The sequence below is a fragment of the Rhinolophus sinicus genome, linkage group LG03, assembly GCF_036562045.2.
Source record: "Rhinolophus sinicus isolate RSC01 linkage group LG03, ASM3656204v1, whole genome shotgun sequence".
Taxonomy (NCBI): domain Eukaryota; kingdom Metazoa; phylum Chordata; class Mammalia; order Chiroptera; family Rhinolophidae; genus Rhinolophus; species Rhinolophus sinicus.
In genome coordinates, this window is record NC_133753.1 from 161,484,556 (window position 1) to 161,506,759 (window position 22,204).

General features: G+C 34.8%; 1 protein-coding gene across 3 annotated transcripts in view; it reads left to right on the top strand.

Moving 5' to 3' along the window:
- PDE4D (phosphodiesterase 4D) overlaps window positions 1-22,204 on the top strand; it is a 1,269,731-nt gene that overhangs the window by 168,974 nt on the left and 1,078,553 nt on the right. The window lies entirely within an intron of this gene.

Genomic DNA, 22,204 nt, shown 5'->3' on the forward strand with positions numbered 1-22,204 from the left:
AAGAGACACAAAAATCAATAAAAATGGCCAAAATACTTGAACGGACACTTTACAAAGGTACATACGAATGATAAAAAAAATATGGGGAATGTTTACATAAAAAATATTATTATAGTAAAAGACACATTGTCACTAATCCCCCTCAGAATACTCCCCCTCGCTTCAAACATACTTATCCCATCATTCTTGCCACTTTCTAAAGCAGTTCTGAAAGTCCTCTTTTAGGAGTGTCTTTACTTCATGCTCTATCATGACAATGCTCCATGTCACACATCACTTCTGGTATGGTGATTTCTGTCAAAAACATTATGGTGTGTCCTCATCCACCTTATTCACCGGATCTGGCACCTTGTGACTTCTGGCTCTTCCCCAAAGTCAAAATGACCATGAAAGGTAAATGTTTTGAATCAATTTAGTACATCGAAGCAGCCACAACAGGCAGGGCAACTAAAAACACTCACAAAAGAGGACTTCCAAAACTGCTTCAGAAAATGGCAACGACGATGGGATAAGTGTGTTCGAAGTGAGGGGGAGTATTTTGAGGGGGATTAATGGCAATAAGTCTGTTACTGCAATAAATTTTTAAAAAAAATTTAAACATTCACCATATTTTTTTTTATTGCTCCTCATATATGAATGGCCAATCAACACAGTAAAGAGTGCTCAGTATTTTTAGTCTTCAGGGAAATGTGTTTACAATCACAATGAGATACTATTACACATCCACTAGAATAGCCAAAATTCAATATATTGACCACACTAAATATTGGTGAGGAATGGAGTCACTGAAATCTCATACATTGCTGATAAGAATATTAAATTTTATGATTACTTTGAAAACAGTTTTGCACTTAAAAAAACAAAGTTACATACACCTACCATTTAACCCAATAATTCTATTCAGGTTATTTACAAAGAAGAAATACACATTTATATACACATAAAGATTTGTCTAGAATGTTCATAGCAGCTCTATTCACAATAGCCCCAAACTGGAAAAAACTCACATATTTATCAACAGGAGAATTAATAACCAAATTTTGGTATAGTTATACAATGGAACACAACTCAGCAGTAACAATGAATGAACTACTGACACATGCAAAAACATGAATGATTCGGACATAATGCTGAGCAAAATACGCCAAATAAAAAGAATACATCTTATATGATTCAATTTATAGGAAGTTCTAGAACAAAACTAATACAAGGTTTAAAAAAGAGAATAATGATTGCCTGTGTGAAGGAAGACTGACTAGAAAGAGACATGGGAGAACTTTCTAGTGAGATGGAAATGTTCTATATCATCATAAGGGTGTGGGTTACATAAGTGTATCTAGTTGTCAACAGTGTACTGTTAAAATGTGTGCATTTTCATGAATTAAATTTACCTAAACATTTAAAAATGTTAATAACAATAGCTGCATGGGGTAGAAAAATACTACTCATTTTATCAAAGCATATTCGTGCTATTTTTGTGTGTTTCAAATTTTCCTTGTAAAAATATTTCTGTGAATGAATAAATTGCAGCTTTTGAAAACTTTCCTTAACCTTTAAACAATGATGGAAATGTTGTGACAACATTTAAAAGTTTTTATTTGCCTAAGAACCAAAAATTATGTAGTATTTTTGACAATTCTGTGCATATTTATAAATGTGCCTATTGTTTACTTACAGATCAGGGTTTTGTTTTTTTTAATCAAGTAGAAACCGTCACTTGGTTCTGAGTTTACCTTCCAAATGTTTATAACAGGTTGTCTAAGATGGATACAAAAACGAGGAAATAAAGGTAGCATCAAAGAATGAAAACTAACTAGTAAATGTAATAAATTAAAATTCTGCAAAGTACAATAATTTTAAACAGATTTTGGGGGAAAGTTGAGTGACCTTAAAATTTGTCTTTAGATCCATTTTAATGGTACTAGTCTAGGTTATATGTCCAAAGTTGGAAATTGCCTTAGAAAGAAGGTAGAATCAAGTATCATTTAATTAAAGTCAACTTCTTTAATTTCAATAATCCTCCAAAATGTTGGCCTCATTATTTTTTTTCTTTTATATTGGAGAATTCTTCTCTTGCTATCTTCTGTTTTATTTGATTGTTATTGCCTTTCACAAAGCACATAAACATATTGTCATACAGTTGCACAATAAAAATGAGTGTGGGTATTCCATTTCTATCTGCTTAATATTTCAGAAAAAAGTATTTTAAGTAAGCTGGTAGTCAATGTCCAGGGATCTTTTTAATCACTCTCCAACAAGATAGCAATTTATCATAAACATTTTCCTGTATAACTAAAAACTTTGTATGTCTGTGTAATATAACTATATCATAATTTACTTAAGAGTTCTTTCATTGTTGGACATTTCCTTGTATCATATACACATTTCTAGGGAACATCTGTGTGTATACATTTTTATCTGCATTTTGAATTATTAGAATAGGTTCCCAGCTGTGAAACTAGCAGGTCAAAAGCTTTTCCTAAACTGTTTTCCAAAAAGACAGTTTTCCTGTACTCTATCACTAGAGATATGTAAGTATGCTTGTCTCATTGTCCACTTACCAGACTTCCATATGATGATTTTTATTTTTTCTAGTTATAGGTGGAATATCATTGTTTTAGTTTGCATTTCTTAGGTGAGTAGTGAGGTTCATATTTAAAAAAACTGTCTTGCATACCTTTGTCTTTTAGGGTTTTAGGATTTTCTTCACGATTAACATTATCTCTTTCTTCCCTAAGGATTTTATTCTTGTGTATCATATTGTAACAGATATTTTTTATATTTAAGCGTTTACTTTTTAATTATGTTTTTTATTTTTAATTCAGATAAATATTTTTTTAATGCAGTCAAACCATATTATTTTTGACACTGATTACCTTGTGCAGAGAACTCTATGGGAAAATAGAATCTTATACTTTCATTCCCTGAATAATAGATATCATTAGTAGTTTAATATTTTACCAATGGCATATAGTTAGCTTTTATATTTGGAATACCATTGCTTTAAAACTACAGGTAAAGGAAGGCAAATGGTTAACTTATTTTCCACTTCCCTGAAAATGTCCGAGAGTGGAACCAATATTATCAGTCTCCAGTGGAGGTTGGCAATGTCAGGATGGTTTCTGGCCGTGTCAAGATGTTGAGTCAGTGCCCAGGTCATTGCTTATTAAAGATGCTTCTCTTTGGACCAATGAGAGACCCAGACACATGATCTTAAGAATTTCTGATGCTTCCTTATATGCTTTCAAGATAATACAGAACATTTTGTTCTTTAGAAAATACTCAGGCCTCTTTCCGTCTGTCACAGCATTTTTGTCTATTTGTATTATCAGTCTATGCTTTTTTTTTTTTTTTTTAAATAGTGAATACATTGGGGGAAAGCGCATTTAAAAAAAATCATTATACCTTTGTTTATCTGTGTCTTCATACTCTACCATTAGTGACTATTACATGTAAATGTATAGCTTTTTTCAAATATGGGTTATTCTATTTTGACAAACCATTAATAATTTTCTATACTTTCACTGTCATTTCTTATTAGGTGTATCATTTCTTAACTTTCACCAGACATTTCTTCTTTTCCATCCTTATACTTTGTGTCTCCTTAAGATCTTCAGGATGTGAATCATCTCTGGTCTGTTATGATTTATAATCATCTGCTTCTCATATGATTTCCTCTTTGGTGCCTTGTGCCTTCTGTTATAGTCTTATTGCTGCTTGTCTTCTATTGTTTTAGATTTACTTCTTCCCACCCCACCCCCACCATTGGCCAGTCATATGAAATGGATAGCCATATGAAATAAGTATATATTCTGTATGGATGCATGCATTTTACTAAAGCCACTAGTATACGTCACTCCCACTCACAAATGAGATGGTCACATAATGATCTCTTTGTGATTCAGCAATCATCTCTAACTACATCTAGAGAGATGTTTCTTTCTTATCAGTAAATTACTGTACCGAGTGACCTTCAACTTTCACAAAAGAACTCAGAGAGTTATGCTACCTTAACCCACCCAATCTAACAATTCAGGAAAAATCAACTCAGTAACATTAAATTAAAAGATGTACTGCCAAAACTGTGGAGTCTCTAAAGTGACATTTTCTGGACCAGATTGAAAAACCCTCATCTGGCACTATTTCAGCTGAGGTTTCCTGGTTCCTTTCCAGGCCATAAAAATTTCTGTAAAATGGAAATAACTTAAAATAAAATAATTTAATTACAGTTCCAAAAATTTGCATTCTTTGATGAAACTGACTTCTGTTGTCACACTGTAGCCATAATTGCTACATTGTCTGCTGTTAATTTGCATTTTAGTTGAGCTTTAAACATGTAGCCAGAGGATGGTCCAATAGGAGATTCTATAACTATCTCAGTAATTGGTAGGCAAGAATTATTTTTTATTGCTAGTTTAGAAAGTCTGCCCTACAGTGGTGGGGAAAGCACTGATAACCATCAAAGCAGGCTTTTTACTTCGGGGCTGTGAAGAGAAAAATAGAACAGAATTAGGGATGGAGAAATTAGAAGAGACAGATGGTGAGAGATTATAATAATTTCTAGGATCACTCAAATTGTCTGAAATTTATGCCAGTTTTTTTTTGATCACTTAGGGCAACATGTCATGCTTATTTTGAGCTCCTAGACACATTTAATGCAGTTATACTGGACCTGTTATCTTCAGGCCTTCAAAGAGTTTTAGAAGCAGTCTACGTTAGACTGTGTTTCCAGCAACTGACAAATTTTGACATTATAAATGTTTTTCTAAAATATTCCTTTTTTAAGCCACTCTGGGGAAAGACATGAAAGTAAGATGACTGATTCTTAGATTATCTGCATTTAGAACAACCTTCTTTAAGTTGCAAAAACATAGTGATGGTGTCTTCAATGTGAGACAGGGGGAAGATTTCAGTGGGTACAGCAGCTGATGATTCAAATATAATTATACATGTTCCTTCTATGGCTTCTCTTAGGTGAATCAGCAGCTTTAGTTTATTATGAATATTAACGATCTATAAGATGATTCTGTAGAGTTCTCAAAAATACAAGGTATATACGTGGCAAGTCTGGTGAATATAAAGTGCTCCTGTGAAACGCTTCTCCCGTGGTGATCCTCAATGTTCCTATTGCAGTTATGGTCATAGTGTCAACAATAAAACCAATTTGATATGTGACTGAAAGTAACAAAAATGCTTTGTGTTCTCTGGAGAAAATATAAATGATTCCTTGTAAATGAGAAACTTCAAAATGAAAGCACATAAAATACCAGCTCTAGACGGCATGACTCTTAAACTTAATAAAATAAACTTTTTTGAGTGTTGAGTTTTGAGTTCTCTGACTATATGAGATTTATCAGTGAAACAAAATACCCAGTTACATACGAAATGTTTTATAATTAGAAATTTTCTTTTGCATCTTTTAGCAATTCACTGTTCTTAGCCCAGTCTTTTCTATGTGCCCAGCAAGGTGCTAAAAGCTGTGCATTTAATGCACGCTTTCTTTTGTTTTTGTTTTGTTTTATTTTGCTCTGTGTAGAGATAGAAAGGACCAAACAAAGAGACCTGAAACTTTTGGACTGGGGAAAGCACATTTGCATTTTTAATCCTGGTATCTCCTACTCATTGGGTGGAGAAAACTCATAAATGTACAGCAAAGTTTCGGAGGTCGAAAGTCAAAGCTGCCCACCATTTTTGGGTAAGTGATCATTTAACCTCTTACTCTAAGTATTTCATGTAAAATAAGATATAGTTGAAGGATCACCAATATATGTCATCTGTCATATTATCCAGGAGGATGAATTAGAGAAAACAGTGGTTGGAGGTTTGAGGACCAAAAAAAAAAAAAAATTACATGGGCAGTTAGTTTTAGGACAGTCCTTGGTGTCAGTAGCTTTGAACAAACACAGCACAGTGGTAGAGTAAACTAAAGGTTGCATAGGTTAAGAAGACCTCGGTTCCGTTGGAGTCTTTTATTCATTTCTAGACATATAATTTAATTTAATCAAAATTTCATTTAGCTTCAGGGTAAATATTGATGCTAAACAATTTCTAGCTAAAGCAATAAATGGATGCTCTTTTGAGTTGCTGAAGGCTTCACAGATGCAATGTTAGAGTCAGCTACGTCCTTCTAGGAGTTTGTACATAAAAGCAACGGTACACAAACAGCAATGATCACACAAAGTATTGAGGGAGGATGGCAAATGTGGGCTATAGACAATAATTGATTTAAGAATTCAGCCATTTAAAACATTTTAGAAGTTTGGAGGCTATAAATTATTGAACAATCCAAGGAAAAGATGAAAAACTGGCTCAGGTGGGACCATTAGGCAACATTACATATTGTGGTAAGGAAGAAGTGGCATTTTAGCTGGGTAGTATTTTTATATTCCGAAATGTGAATGTGTTTGTAGAGAAAAGGGAGGAGAGGAATAAAATTTATTGTATTTTCTATTCCCCATTTATTGATTGCTTCCAATATACTAGACACTAAGTGCTAGGAACACAGGATAAATAAGAACTTCAGTTACTGTCCTTGACGAGCTCCCCACAGTGGGGGAAGCATATGTATAAGGATTGTACTAGGTGTGTGTCAGAGGTTGGTCCTTGGTGCTCTAAGGACTGAATGGGGTGCCTTTTCTACACAGCAGCACCAGGGGGGTGGGCTTCATTCCCAAGGCTCCGTAACTAAACTGACAGCTAAGTGAATTGCATAATCCAACAGAGGGTGCATTCTGTTTGTTTGTAGCCCTTTTTATATTCTGCTTTCTACTCATATTTTTCGTACATTTATTTTCCCTCTAGACCTCAAGGTTGTGGAAGGTATAAAATTAGGTTTTATTATCTTTGTATTCCTTTGGGGTGTCAAGAATAGTGCCTTGCACATAGAACGGGCATTAAAGAATTTTGGATATAATTAAGTTTTGCATTTATTGGAAAATAAAGCATAAGGGGCATGGCTATGAGATCATGTGTCATGTTCCTACATGATCTCAGCCTCACTAATGCAAACTTTCAGAGTTTTTATAGCTGTGTCATGTGGCCAAGGCCAAAGATAGCTAGTGTTGTGTTGAAATCACCTTTGACCCTTAATATCATTTAATTTTTATTTCTTATTAAATTTATTGGGGTGGCATTGATTAATAAAATTATATAGGTTTCAAGTGTACAGTTCTATAATGCATCATCTATATATTTCATTGTGTTCACTGCCAAAAGTCAAATCTAATTCCATCACAATGTATTTGACCCTCTTTACCCTCTTATATTATCCCTACTCCCCCCTTGCCCTCTGGTAAACGTAACCTTTTGTGTCTATGAGTTTCTGCTTATTTGTCTTGTTAGTTTGTTGTTTTCAGTTTTATATCCCACATATGAGTGAAGTCATATGGTTCTCACCTTTTTCTGACTTATTTCATTTAGCACAGTAACCTCAAAATCCATCCATGTTGTCACAAATGGCAGTATTTCATCTTTTCTTATGGCTGAGTAATATTCCAGTATGTGTGTATGTATCTCACATCTTGTTTATCCAATCACCTGTTGAAGGATATTTTGATTGTTTCCATGTCTTGGCGACCATAAATAGTGCTGCAGTGAACATAGGGATACATATATCTTTACAGATAAATGTTTTCAGATTTTTGGGTAGATACTCAGAAGAGGGATTGCTGGGCCACATGACAATTCTATTCTTAAATTTTTGTGGAACCTCCATACTTTTTTCCATAGCAGCTGTACCAATTTACATTCCCACCAACAGTGTATGAGGGTTCTGTTTTCTCCACAGCCTTTCCAACACTTGTTATTACTTGTCTTGTTGTTAATAGACATTCTAACAGGGTGTGAGGTGGTACCTTATTGTGGTTTTGATTTGCATTTCCCTAAAAACTAGTGAAGTTGAGTACCTTTTCATATATCTGTTGGCCGTTCTATGTCTTCTTGGGAGAAGTGTCTGCTCAGGTCTTCTGCCCATTTTTTTAAATTGGATTGTTTATTTTTTGTTGAGTTTTATGAGTTCTTTATACTTTTTGGATATTAGCCCATCAGAGGTGTTGCTTGTAAATATCTTCTCCCATGCAATTGGTTACCTCTTTGTTTTTTTATGGCTTCTTTTGCTGCGCAGAAGCTTTTTAGTTTGATAGAGTCCCATTCATTTATTTTAGCTTTTACTTCCCTTGCCTTTGAGGTCAAATTCATAAAATCTTCTTTGAACCGAAAGTCCATAAGTTTAGTACCTATGCTTTCTTCTATGCAGTTTATTGTTTCAGGTCTTATATTTAGGTCTTTGATCCATACACCAAATTTTGAGTTAATTTGGTGTATGGTGTGAAATAGCAGTCTAGTTTCATTCTTTTGCATGTAGCTTTCCAATTTTTCTGGCACCATTTATTGAAGAGGCTTTCTTTTCTCTATTGTGTGCTTTTGGCTTCTTTGTCAAAAATTGTGTGCCCACATATATATGTGGGTTTATTTTTGGTTTCTCAATTATGTTCTATTGGTTTGTGTGTCTGTTTATCTGCCAATGCCATGCTGTTTTGATTATTGTCACTTGGTAGTATAATTTGAAGTCAGGAAGTGTGATACCTCCAGCCTTGTTCTTTTTTTCACTAGGATTTCTTTGGCTTCAGGGACTTTTGTGATTCCATACATATCTAATGATTTTTTTCTTCTATTTCTTTAAAATAATGCCATTGGGATTTTGATGGGGATTGCATTAAATCTGCATATTGTTTTAGATAATGTGGCCATTTTAACTATGTTGATTCTTCCAATCTATGAACATGGAATATCTTTCCATTTCTTTATGTCTTCAATTTCTTTTAATTATAGCTTGTAATTTTCCGTGTATAGGTCCTTCACATCCTTTGTTAAGTTTATCCCTGGTTTTTTAATTCTTTTTGTTGCAATTGCAAAAATGATTTTTTTCTCATTCATTTTTCTGGAATTTCATTGTTAGTATATAGGGATGCAGTGGATTTCTGTACATTGATTTTGTATCCTGCAACTTGACTATATTTGTTTATTGTTTCTAATAGTATTTGTTTGTTTGGTGGAGTCTTTAGAGCTTTCTGTATAAAAAATCATGTCATCTGCAAAAAGTGACAATTTGACTTCTTCATTACCAATTTGGATGCCTTTTGTTTTTCCCTCTTGCCTGATTGCTCTGGCTGGAACTTCCAAAACTATGTTGAATAACAGTGGTGAGAGGGGACAACCCTGTCTTGTTCCTGATTGTAGTGGAAACACTTTCACCATTAAGTGTGATATTAACTGAGGGTTTGTCATATGTGGCCTTTATTAAGTTGAGATACTTTTCTTCTATACCCATTTTATTAAGTGTTTTAATCATAAATTGATATATCTTATCAAATGCTTTTTTTGCATCTATTGATAGGATCATATAATTTGTATCCTTTATATTGTTTATGTGGTGTATCACATTGGCAATTTGCTTATGTTGAATCATCCTTGCACCCCTGGAATGAACCCCACTTGGTCATGATGTATAGTAATCTTTTTAATGTACTATTGTATTTGATTTGCTAGAATTTTGTTTAGGATTTTTGCATCTGTATTCATCAGATATTGGTCTGTAGTTTTCTTGTGTTATACTTACCAGGTTTAGATATCAGAGTAATATTGGCCTCATAAAATGAATTAAGAAGAATTGTTTCTTCTTCAGTTTTTTGGAAGAGTTTGAGGAGGACAGGTTGAAGCCATCTGGTCCCGGACTTTTGCCTTGGGGAGGTTTTGCATGATTATTTCAATTTCTTTATGTTGATCAGCTTATTTAGATTTTCCAGTTCTTCATGATTCAGTCCAGGAAAGTTACATAGTTCTAAGAACTTGTCCATTTCTTCTAGGTTATTAAATTTGGTGGAATATAGTCTTTCATAGTATACTTCATGATCCTTTGTATTTCTGTGTTATCCATCATAACTTCTCTTCTTTCATTTCTGATTTTGTTTATTTGTGTCTTTTCTCTTTTCATCTTAGTGAGTTTAGCCAGGGGTTTGTCATTTTTATTAATCTTTTCAAAGAACCAGCCTTTGGTTGCATTGATTTTTCTATTGTCTTTTTATTCTCTGTTTCATATAATTGTTCTGCTGACTTTGGTTTTTAATTGTTCTTCTTTTTCTACTTCCTTAAGATGTAATGTAAGGTATTTGGGATTTTTCTTGTTTCTTGAGAATGATATGAACTTCGCTTTTGTTATTACTTTTGCAGCATCCAAAAAGTTTTGATACTTGTATGTCATATTGTCATTCTCATTTGTTTCTATGTATCTTTTGATTTCTCCTTTTATTTCTTTTTGGATCCAGTTGTTCTTTAGTAGTTGAGTAGTTGAGTAGTTTAGTAGATCCAGTTGTTTAATTTCCACATATTTGTGGTTTTTTCCACTTTCTTTTTGCAGTTGGTCTCCAAATTCAAAGCACTTTGGTCAGAGAATATGCCTGGTATTATTTCAGTCTTATTTGTTGAGGCAAGTTTTGTGTTCCTACACATGGTCTATCCTTGTGAATGTCCCATGTGCATTAGAAAACAATGTATATTTTGGTGTTCTGTAAATGTCGATTATGTCCATTTAGTGTAATGTGTCATTTAAGGATGATATTTCCTTGTTGATATTCTGTTTGGATGATCTATCCATAGTTGTGAATGGTGTATTTAGGTCCCCTACTATAATTGTCTTTTTGCCAGTTTTCCCTTTAGTTTTGTTAGTAGTTGCTTTATATATTTTGGTTCTCCCTGATGGGAGCATATACCTTGATAAGTGTTATGTCTTCTTGATGTATTGACCCCTTTGTCATTATGAAATGTCCATCTTTTTTTTCTTGTTACCTTTTTAATCTTGAAGTCTATTTTGTCAGATATAAGTATGGCTGCATCCACTTTTCTCTACATGCCATTTGCTTGGAGTATTTTTTTCTACCCAATCACGTTGAGTCTGTATTTGTTCCTGCAGGTGAGAAGTGTCTCTTGAAGGCAGCATCAGATTGAGTTTTGTTTATTGATCCAGTATGCTACTTTGTGCCTTTTTATTGGTGAGTTCAATCCATTTACATTTAGGGTGATTATTGATATATGAGGATTTTTTATAGCCACTTTATCTTTTGTTTTCTGCTAGCTTGTTGTCTCCATGTGTCTTTGCTCTTGTGTTTCTGTCTATTATTTTAGTTTGGTGACATTCAATGATTCTTTTCCCATCTGTTTCCTCTTTTTTTATGTTATATGTCTCAGTTCTGGACTTGTTTTGCATGGTTACCATTAAGTTTATGTAAAAGAAAATTTCATATATACAGTAGTCCTTTTTCTTCTCCATTCATCTTATCTCCATTCACTTTTGCAAATTCAGACCTTAGGTCCTCCACTTTTATGGTTTTGTTGTCACAAATTATCCCTGTTTATATTGTGAGTTCATTTCCGAGTTGCAGTAGCAATTGTCTTTTTCTCTTTTTCATCTTTATGTTTTTACCTCCTTTAACCTTTATGTTATATTTAAGTATATAGTGCCCTATTCTGAACAGGGTTTGCAACTTCCTGCTTCTGTCTATCTGTTAGTCATCTTACAGCCTGTATCCTTTTGTCTTTTTGTTTCAGGTAGGATAACCCCCTTCAGTCTTTCCTGTAATGCAGTCCATATGGTGGAAAATTCTCTTAGCTTCTGTATGTCTGGAAAGGTCTTTATTACTCCTTCATATATAAAGGATAACTTTGCTGGATATATTATTCTTGGCTGGTAAATTTCTCTCTTTAAATAGTTTGAATATTTGATTCTACTCCCTCCTAGCTTGTAGAGCTTCTGCTGAAAAATCTGATGATATTCTTATGGGCTCCTTTACAGGTTACCATCTTCTATTCCCTGGCTGCATTGAGAATTCTTTCTTTGTCATTAATTTTGGACAGTTTCAGTATAATGTACCTGGTAGAAGGCCTTTTGGGATTGAGATAATTAGGTATTCTGCTTGGTTCTTGGTTTCGAGGATCCAGTTCTTTCCATAGGTTTAGGAAGGTCTCACTGACTGAATAGGCTCTCTGTTCCCATCTTGCTCTCTTCTGCTGGTATACCCGTTATTCTAATATTGTTCTTTCTGATGGGGTCAGATAGTTCTTGTAGAGTTCTTTCATTTCTTTTAACTTTCAAGTCCCTCTCTCCTTCCATCTGCATTATTTCCAGATTTCTGTCTTTGAGGTTACTGATGCTTTCCTCCGTCTGGTCAGCTTTATTACCTAAGCTGGCTATTTCATTCTTCATTTCTTTTATTGAGTTCTTAATCTCCAGAAATTCTATTTGGTTCTTCTTTAAAATTTGAGTTTTTTGGTAAAGTATTCATTTTGTTCTTTGCTTATGTTTTTGAGTTCATTAAGCTGCCTATCTTGAGTTTTCCTTCATCTTGTTGAGGTTTTTCAGAACTGCAATCTTGAATTCCCTGTCATTTAAGTCATATATTTCCATGTCTTTATGTTTATTTTCTGGAAATTTTTCCTTTTCTTTCTGAGCTACCTTGTTACCTTGGTTGTTCATGGTATTTTATGAATTATTTTTCTGCCTTGGCATTTATGGGAGCGAACTCTGCCGGAAGTTGATAAGAAGAGATGTTTCTTTTGTTTCCCAGTAGGTGGCACTGGAGCATTTTATTTTCTCTTGCATTGCTCTGTCTGGCTTCTTGGATCTCTGCTGGGTGATAGGAGATGACTTGTATGCCCTGGGAAGTTGGGCGTCTCCTTTGTGACCAGCTTATCTGGGTACCAGGGCACCACTCCTGTGAGAGAATGTGGTGGGCAATGGGGTTCTGAGCCTCTGAAATCCCAGGGCTGTGCTGCCTGAGTTGTCCCAGGTACCCTTGCTGGGATCAGCTGCAGAGGATGGGGACGGGATGGGCCTAGAGTGGTCTCTGGTGTGTTTGTGGCTTTGTTCTCCTCCCAGTAATGGTAACTGTCAGACCTAAGCCGCCTCAGCTTTGTATCTCCACCCTTGTCACTGGATTAGCTGCAGTGCGCATCTGCCACTCAGAAACTGTCTATTCATTTCTCAGGGCTATAGATACTCTGCTCTGTAACTCGACACTCACATCTGCAGTTTCTTCTGGGGTCCTTGGCTAGCTCCAGGAGGGAACAGGATGGTGCTAGGCTCTGTGGCTTTGTTTTCTGCCTGGCAATGGTGACTACTAGAACACACCCGCCATACTTCTGTATTCAGTCTCTGCCCTGATCATAGGATTCAGCCATATTATACGTTGGTCACTCAGGCGGTAATGCTCCAGGCCTCAGAGAGTGTGCCTGAAGCCTAAATACTCCTCTCTCCTGGGATCCTCAGTGAGCTCCAGGCTGTGTTTGTGGCACCCATCTCTGCTCGTCTCACTTCCCTCCTTCCCTGTTTGCCCCAATTCATCCATCTTCAGATGTTTCGATGCACGATCTCTCAGATGTGTTTGTCTGTTAAACGGGAAATCCTTTGTTCAACTATAGCTGTTTAACTTGTTGTAAATTAAAAGGGTAGAGTTCACGGGAACCCCTCATGTTGCTGTGTTTCTGACATCACTCAATGTTATTTTTGAGCAATGAAGACTGCAGGCATTTTTAAGTTCTCATTGCTCTATGGCTAAGCTTTTTCTTATTGAGGGGGAAATAACTGAACATCAGCAAGCCAATCTGCTAATTTATTTTTTAAAAAGTACTTGTGAAAAAGTCACCTTTTACCCCAATTTCACATTTAATTTAAGTTCATCTCTACCTACAAGACACTTAATCAATATTCTGAGATTGTTTAGGAGGCTTCTTATTTTTCTCAGCTGTAAACTCAATTGCCTTTCAAATGATTTTATAGCTGACAGTAAATGGTCCATGAAGTATATGAATAAAAATGAGGGCAAACATTTCATGCTTAAATAACTGTAATGGTAGTCAGTGTAATGGACTGGAGTTTCAAAAACAACTGGTGACGAATCACTTAGTGGCCGCATGATATTTTGCTATGGTTTCTACAAAGATATCATTTGCAGGTGTTCTGACACACATCTTACCCCAGATGGTAATTTATGATGTTTTAATTTATGTAAACAAGGCTCTGTGTATCTTTGGAGTATGAAAGTCTTTGGAGATCAAATGGTATAACGATATAGCTTCTTCCAGGGTGTGTATAAATCTCCCCTGTCATTATGGAAACAGACTAATTTTACTACTTCTTAAATAGTTACTTAAGGCACTTTTAAAAAGTATTGTGTTTTCTGGATTATTATGATTCCTATTGATTGTAGCAGGCCTGAACTCATGGTGAAAGGAATGAGCAAGTGTAGTATTAAATGGACATCCTGTTTACCTGAAGTTATCCTACCAAAATGTCTTCATTGACACTAGTTATTTCTTCAAAGCTCTATATTTTGTCAGAGACACTGAAATCACTGTGTCCCTTTTACATGTGTTCTCTGAGACATTTCAAATTCTTTTCACATCTTGGAATCTGGAGATTGCATTTAAACAGTTTTATAAATATGCAAAGCCAGTCGTGGTCTGCTGGCCTTTATTTAAAAGTGCCATTTATTGGTCAAAGTTTATACAGAGAAATCTGAAAGGAACTCTCTAGATCATTTTTATTGCAACCCATCATTGGTGACATTGGGAAGTTGTGGGCACCACATCACTTTATGAACTTGTGTGGAAGTGAACTGGGACTAGTTTTTACTTAGTAGCGTTGCATTCACACAAGCTTTTCTTCGAGAGAAGCAGGGGGTAGGAGTCTTCCTCTGCTACTCCTTTGCTGCTTGCTTTTATGAAACTTAATTTTCTTATTTTTAAACTCCAGGCAGAATTCATTGTTTCCTTCTCTGTAATTTTTGTTTATATCTGTGTATTTTGGTTAAGATAATTTTGTATTTGCAGAGGGGAACTTTAGGCAAGTTCTTTTTTACATTTTTATTTTAAATGTGTAGACCTTTACAAAAAGTCACAAGCTAAGAAATAACAGCAGAATCCCTCTTATCCCATCTCCCTTTAATCAGCCAAGTGAGTTAACTGATGCCCTCTATTTCCTCCATAAACTCTGCACAGTAATGCATGTGACGTTCTAGAAGGCTGTTATTTGTGCACCTGTGTACTTCAGGTAACCCTTGTTGTGGTGTACATTTATCAGGAGTCCCAAATCTGTTGGTGACAGTTCTATTTGTTATTTTATTATATAATATATTTCATTAGTATACAAACTAATATAACATACGCAAGTAAAGAAAAATAGTTCATATGAAAAGTAAAATAGAATGCTAGACAATTTGCTAAAGAAAAACTGTTGAATTAGATGTGGCTGGGCCAATCAAAAGATTAGGAAAAATATGAATAAGAATCATAGAATGATTCTTAACTCAGATGCTTCTCAAGTGTCTTTAATTTTTGTCACTTTATTATAATGAAATAACTGGAAATCATAGATGATGCATAATGGATAAGCTTTATATAAGTTGTAGAAATCTAACTAGCAGATTCATACATAAGACAAAGGTCTTGGCCCTACATCAAAAGAGTCGCAAACTATGTGCATTTAAATGTTTCTAAAAAGAAGGTTTAAAATATTATTTTGAAAGATTTTGACTTTAATATATTTATTTGATAAACTGGCCAACTACCTGTTCTGAATATGTCAGATAAGGAGAATAAATTGTCACCAACTGCAAAAACGTCACCCCTTTACAGGTGAAGAAGAAAGGTAAGTGAAGTGTTACAGATTCTCATGACTCAGGGTATCCTAATACCTTATTTGGTCTGGACCTGGCTTGTCTGGACCCAGAAGAAAATATTTCCGTCAGTTCGTCTCTGCAAGTACAAGATCAGTTGCATAGATGGGAAGGATGTCTTGTTGCCTTAGATTGTCCTGGAGAAATGCCACTAAGGCCTTGTTTTTATGACACAGCCCATGTCGAAGTAAACCACCAGTCATTACAAACTTTCAGCTAAAAGCAAATCACACACTTATATCTCATATACCACATTTGTATCTTAATTCAAACTTTAATGTTATAGTTAAGGCCTACATGCATTAACTACTTTAGGGAGCAGTTGGGTGACTAAAGAAAGGGTCCCTAAAAGTGCCACTTTTTGGGTATTCTCACCTGTAAGTAGCAGATTTTCTCAAAAGACCTCTTGCCCAGGTGATAACACTATTTTCGAGTCACCATATAATAGCATAAATACAAGCAACCTTGTCTTTCATTATTATGTACTTTTATCATCAACTAATTTTTAATTTCCTTGAGATCAAATGATAGTCATATTAATAGCTCCCTATACTACCTACCATAGCACCTGAATCAGAATAAGATGTAGAAATGATGATCAAGTTCCCAAACTGGAATATTCTTTACCTTTGTGTGACAATTACAACAGAAATTTGTGTCCTACCATGTTTCCCCGAAAATAAGACTGGGTCTTATATTAAGGTTTGCTCCAAAAGACATATTAGGGCTCATGTTCAGGGGATGCCATCCTGAAAAATCATGCTAGGGCTTATTTTCTGGTTAGGTCTTATTTTCGGGGAAACACGGTATGACAAATTTCAATTTTACCATACTGATTTATTGGATCTTGTCTGATCTTTCCATTCATTGTGCTAGCCATTATAGATGATACTGTGTATTTTATTGTTGAGATGTGACTGCATTGTATTCATTCAGCTGGTTACTTAGAATTGACTGAATATGAGACAGACTATTTTATTTTCTGTGACTCAGCTTGACTCAGTCCTTGTGAAATTCATGCAGCCTTGGCCCGCTTTTTTTCCTTTACTGCAGTTGGTTGCTCCTGGACCTTCATTTGCCTCCCTCAAACATAACAACAACCCAGAGGTGAATTATTCAGACAGCCTAGCCACCCTGGGAGACCTGGTACATTTTGCAGGCCCTGCTGTGATTGAAACCAATCAACCCATGTTTTATATCTTCTTTGCATATTGTAATTCCCATGCAGTAAAGTGTTAAGCTACATTAAGCCCCATAAAGAGAATTTTGAGTTCATGATGTGTAACTTCTCAGTAATGGTAATTAGGATAATCTGCTTTTTGAATTTGCTAACTGATATTTGAAAAAAAAATTGTTATCAGTTTTCTCATTTCTATTTAAAGGTTTAAAACTGAAGACTTTTTAGTAGAGCACTTAGGAACTCTCACAAAACTTTATAAGTGGCTTTGATTGTATGCAGAGTTATGTCAAATGATCAGGAGCAGACAGCTCACGAAACCAGGAACACAAACATAATTTATAACACTTATAGGAAAAAATATATAAATTGAGTTTCAAAGTATGAGGACAAACTGAAGTTGAAATTTTTGCAGAGACAAACGTCTCCTATATCAACCAAAATCTGTGGAAAATACCTGTAACTAAAATAAAAGATGGGGCGGACTCCTAATATAAGAGAGGAAGAATATGTTAGTAAGTATCCATCTGTGTAGATATCAGTGAACCTATGGACACAGATGTAGATTATGTTAGAAAACACAATCAATTAATTTGTCCTATTGACACTTTTGGAACACTCCACCCCCAAACAGCAGAATATACATTCTTTTCAAATGTACATAGAACATTTACCAAGATAAATTATATTTTGGGCCATAAAAATAAGTCTCAGTACATTTATATGTATTACAGACTATGTTCTCTAACTATAATGGAATTAAATGAAAAAATCAGTAACAGATGTCTGAAAAGCCCCCAAATATCTGGACACTAACTAGCATACTTCTGACTAACCCATGTGTAAGTGGGTTGATCTGTGGTTCCCAAAATGAGCCCATGTCTTAAACCCTGGAAACTGTGAATGGGAACCTTATTTGGAAAATTTGAGATCCAAAGGATCTCAAAATGAGATAGTCTTGGATTATCCAAGTGGGCTGTAAACCCAATTAAAGCTGTCCTTATAAAAGGAAGAAAAGGAGAATGCATAGACACAGAGAAGGCCATGTAAAGATAGAAGCAGAGATTGGAGTTGTATAGCCATATACCACGTAACACATGGAGCCATCAGAAGCTGGAAGAGGAAAGGAATGAATCTCCCTTAGAGCCTTCAGAGGAAGTGTGGCCCTGCCAACACCCTAATTGTGGACTCCCTGTCTCCAGAACTGTGAGAAAATATTTTTTTGTTGTTTTAAGCCATCTAGTTTGTGGTAATTTGTTGAAGTAACCATAGGAAACGAATACACCATGGGTTAAATAAATGTAAAGGGAAAGTAGAAAATATTTTGAATGAAATGAAAGGGTATATACAACATGTCAAAAAATGTGCTGGATGCTCATGCAACCATTATTAAGAAAACATTTATAGCACTAGATGCCTATCTTAGAAAAGAAAAAAGGTCTTATATAAGTGACCCCAGCTTCTACCTTAAGAAACTAGAGAAGAGCAAATGAAACCCAAAATAAACCAAAGAAAGGAACTAATAAAGATCAAAGCAGAAATCAATAGCCCAGAAAACAGAAAAACAATGGGGAAATCAATGAAAACAAAATTTGGTTCTTTGAGAAGATTAATAGTATTGATAAACCTCTAGTCAGGGGTGGATCAGAAACAAAGAAAAGACACAAAATTACGAGTATCAGGAATGAGGGTGACATTATTACAGATTCAACAGTTATTAAAGGGAGAATAGGAAATAACAAAGGATACTGACGGAGCGATTGTTTCTCAGCTGTCTTTCGTTGCCCCCAGCCTTTAGAGCTCTTGCTTTTCTCTCAGGAAAGGGCTGTGTGTCTCAGGGTCAGACCCACAGCCTCCCTCTGTGAATGAGTTTTATAGGATCTAATCCTCCCCACCAGCCCACATGCAGTGTTTAACCTTTTTAGAAGTTAGGCTGCTTTCTTGTCAATAGTAGATTTACTCTTTTTCCCCTTAAACTGGGGATGAAAACAGCCTTGGGTCTTGTCTTTGCTGGGAAGAATTGCTTCTTTTCTGGAATTTAGTGCATTTAACTTTCTTTCTAGCCTCAGTTCTCTTGGGATTAAAATTAATAAACAAGTAAACATAGTTTCGGCAGCAACTTGGCTTGTTCTTGTTGTAAAGCTAGGACGGATGGACTGCCATAACAAAATATCAGACTGTGTGGCTTAAACAACAAAAATTCTAGAGGCTATAAATTCAAGATCAAGGTGTTGGCAGATTTGGTTTCTTCTGAGGATTCTCCCCTTGGCATGCAGATGGTCACCTTCTCATTGTGTCCTCACACAGTTGTCACTCTGTCTCTCTGTCCTAACCTTGTCTTCTTATTAGGACACCGGTAACATTAGATTAGGGCCTATGCTAATTATGTTAGGCCCTGTCACCTAATACTCACATTGCAAGGCACTGGAGATTAGGGAGGTCTTCGACATATTAATTTTGGAGGCACATAATTCAGAATTCAGCCCATTACATCCTACTTGGTCTGGCCCTTTGTTACTTTTTTGACATCATAGCCTACTACTCTAGCCCCTTAATCTTGCCAGCCATGCTAGCCCCGCTGCTTATCTTGGAACTGTCAGGCATGTTCCCATTCAAGGGCGTTTTTACTGGCTGTCAGTCTGACTGAGGTAGTTTTCCCTTTAAAATAACCACTTGGCTCATTCTTCCATCTCTTTCAACACTTTGCACAAATGTTACCCTCTCTTTGAGGTGTACCCTAATCCTCTTATTTAAAAGTGCAATGCTGATCTCGCTGCAGTATTTATTCTTCATAGTATAGTTGACCCTTGCACAAACCAGATTTGGACTGCGTGGGTCCACTTACATGTGAATTTTTTTTCAATAAATACTGTAAATACATTTTCTTTTCCTTATGATTTTCTTAATAATATTTTATTTTCTCTAGCTTACTTTTTGTAAGAATATGGTACATATGCATATAACATACAAACTATGTATTACTCAGTTGCTTATGTTATTGGTAGGGCTTCCAGTCAACAGTAGACTTAGTAGTTCAGTTTTGGGGAGTTAAAAATTATATGTGGACTTTCTCCTTCTAACGTACAATTTAGTTATTTATTAAGTGTATTATCTTCCTGCATTGATACCACTAGCGTATGAGCTCTATGAGGGTGTGGATTTTTATTTGTTTTATTTATTGATGTCATACTATCCCAGCTGGTACATATTGGATATTCTTTAATGATTCAGTAATGAATGAATCAAAAGGGTACATTTTTGGTGATGATTGTTTCCATGTGGTTTCTAAACCAGAGTTTCTAATTATTTCTATGAGATGCTACTTTAAAGAAAAAGAATGGTTCCACTGCCACTGGAGCTTTGGAAACTCTATATTAGACTAAATTAAACAACTTACCATAGGACTTCCAACCTATAATATGTTAATGGAGATCTTCAATCTTCATTAGTAAGGTTGAGAGAAAATAGAGCAAACTGTTGGTGTTTTTCACCATGCAATCCTTTTTTTCCTGACTCGTCTTGGGTGACTAGTTATTAAGACTAATGTTTCTTAAGACTTATTTTGGGGAATATATACATTTTTGTATGTCTCTCCCTCTCCCATTCTTATAAGAGATTCATTGCTATGTTACATGAATTTCAATCAATTTAGATTCTTCACTCCAAGAGTGATAATGACTTTGTTTCATATGTTGAAAAATATTGTTTGAAACAAAGTTATTTCTATTATAATATATAACTGCTTTTCCCCTTCTGTTTCTATTATTTTCCCCTCTCTTTTGCTTATCTTTTCTGAGTTTTGTTTGTTTTAAAACTGAATGAGATCTATTCTCCTTGAAAATAAGTTATGCTTTCACAGATTTTATTTTTTTTATTTTTTTATTTTTATTTTTTGTTATTTGGAATAATTCTGGACAAAGTTTTTTAACATTCAGAGTTGGTATGTTTAGTGGTGATGGTGTGATGTTGGTATGCATGTATAGTGGGTGAAGGAAAGCCAGATCTTTGAAATGTGTACTCTTGAATCTGAATGAGCATGGAATGGAGATAAAAATGGAATGATATGCTGTGTAAAGAAAAGTAAAAGAAATAGAAAAGAGAGGAAGTATAAGTGTAGAAGTTATTGAAGAATATTTAGAAAGAAAAGGAAGCGCATAAAAAAACAGAAAAGTGGACCTACCCTAAAAGAATAGCTAGAGGAAGTTCTCTAAACAGAAAGGAAATAATGGAACTTGGGATCATCAAGACGGAAAAATAAGTGGCAAACAAAAATATTAGGTTGGTGCAAAAGTAATTGCAGTTTAAAAGGTTAAAAATAATTGCAAAAACCGTGCACTAATGTGTGTAAATTCATTAAACTTTCCTTCTCCTCTTGAGTTTTCTAATTTGTGTTTGATGGTTGATAAAATTTATAACATTTTCTGTTGTGATTCTAAATGTATGTGGAGGAAATATTTAAGACAATTATAAGTGTGGGAGTATAAAGAGATGTTAAGGGAGGTAAGGTTTCTATAATTCACTTGAACTGGTAAAATGACACCACCCATAGACTGATAAGTTATGTATGAGCATATATATAATGTAATACCTAGAAAAACCACTAAAATAGCTGTACAAAAAGATATACTGAAAAGCACTATGGATAAATCAAAATGGAGTTTTAAAATCTTTAAATAACTCACAGAAAGACAGGATAATGAAAACAAGAGGAATGAAAAACAATACAGACAACAAAAAATAAAATGGCACTTAAGTCATAGCATGTTAATTGTTACATTAGATGTAAATGGTCCAAATGCACCAATTAAAAAACAGATTGGCATTGTAGATTAAAGAATATGACCCAACTATATGCTGTCTACAAGAAGCTCACTTCAAATATAGTGATATAGGCAGAATTAATATCAAGGGATTACACACACACACATATATATATATATATATATATATATATATATATATATACACACACACACACACACACATATATACATATATGTATGTATACATATATATACATATATATATACACACACACACACACATATATCATGTAAACATTAATCAAAGAAAAGCAGGAGTGGTTATATTAATAACAGATGAAGTAGACTTCAGAGCAAAGAAAATTAGCAGAGACAAAGAGAAAGTAATTAAGAAATGGTAAAAGGTCACTCCACCAAGAAGACACAGCATTCCTAAATGTGTATGAAGCAAATGATAAAATTGAAAATATGGAAGCAAAAACTAATAAGACATGTAGGAGAAATAGATATTTGACAATTAAATTTGAGGACTTCACCTC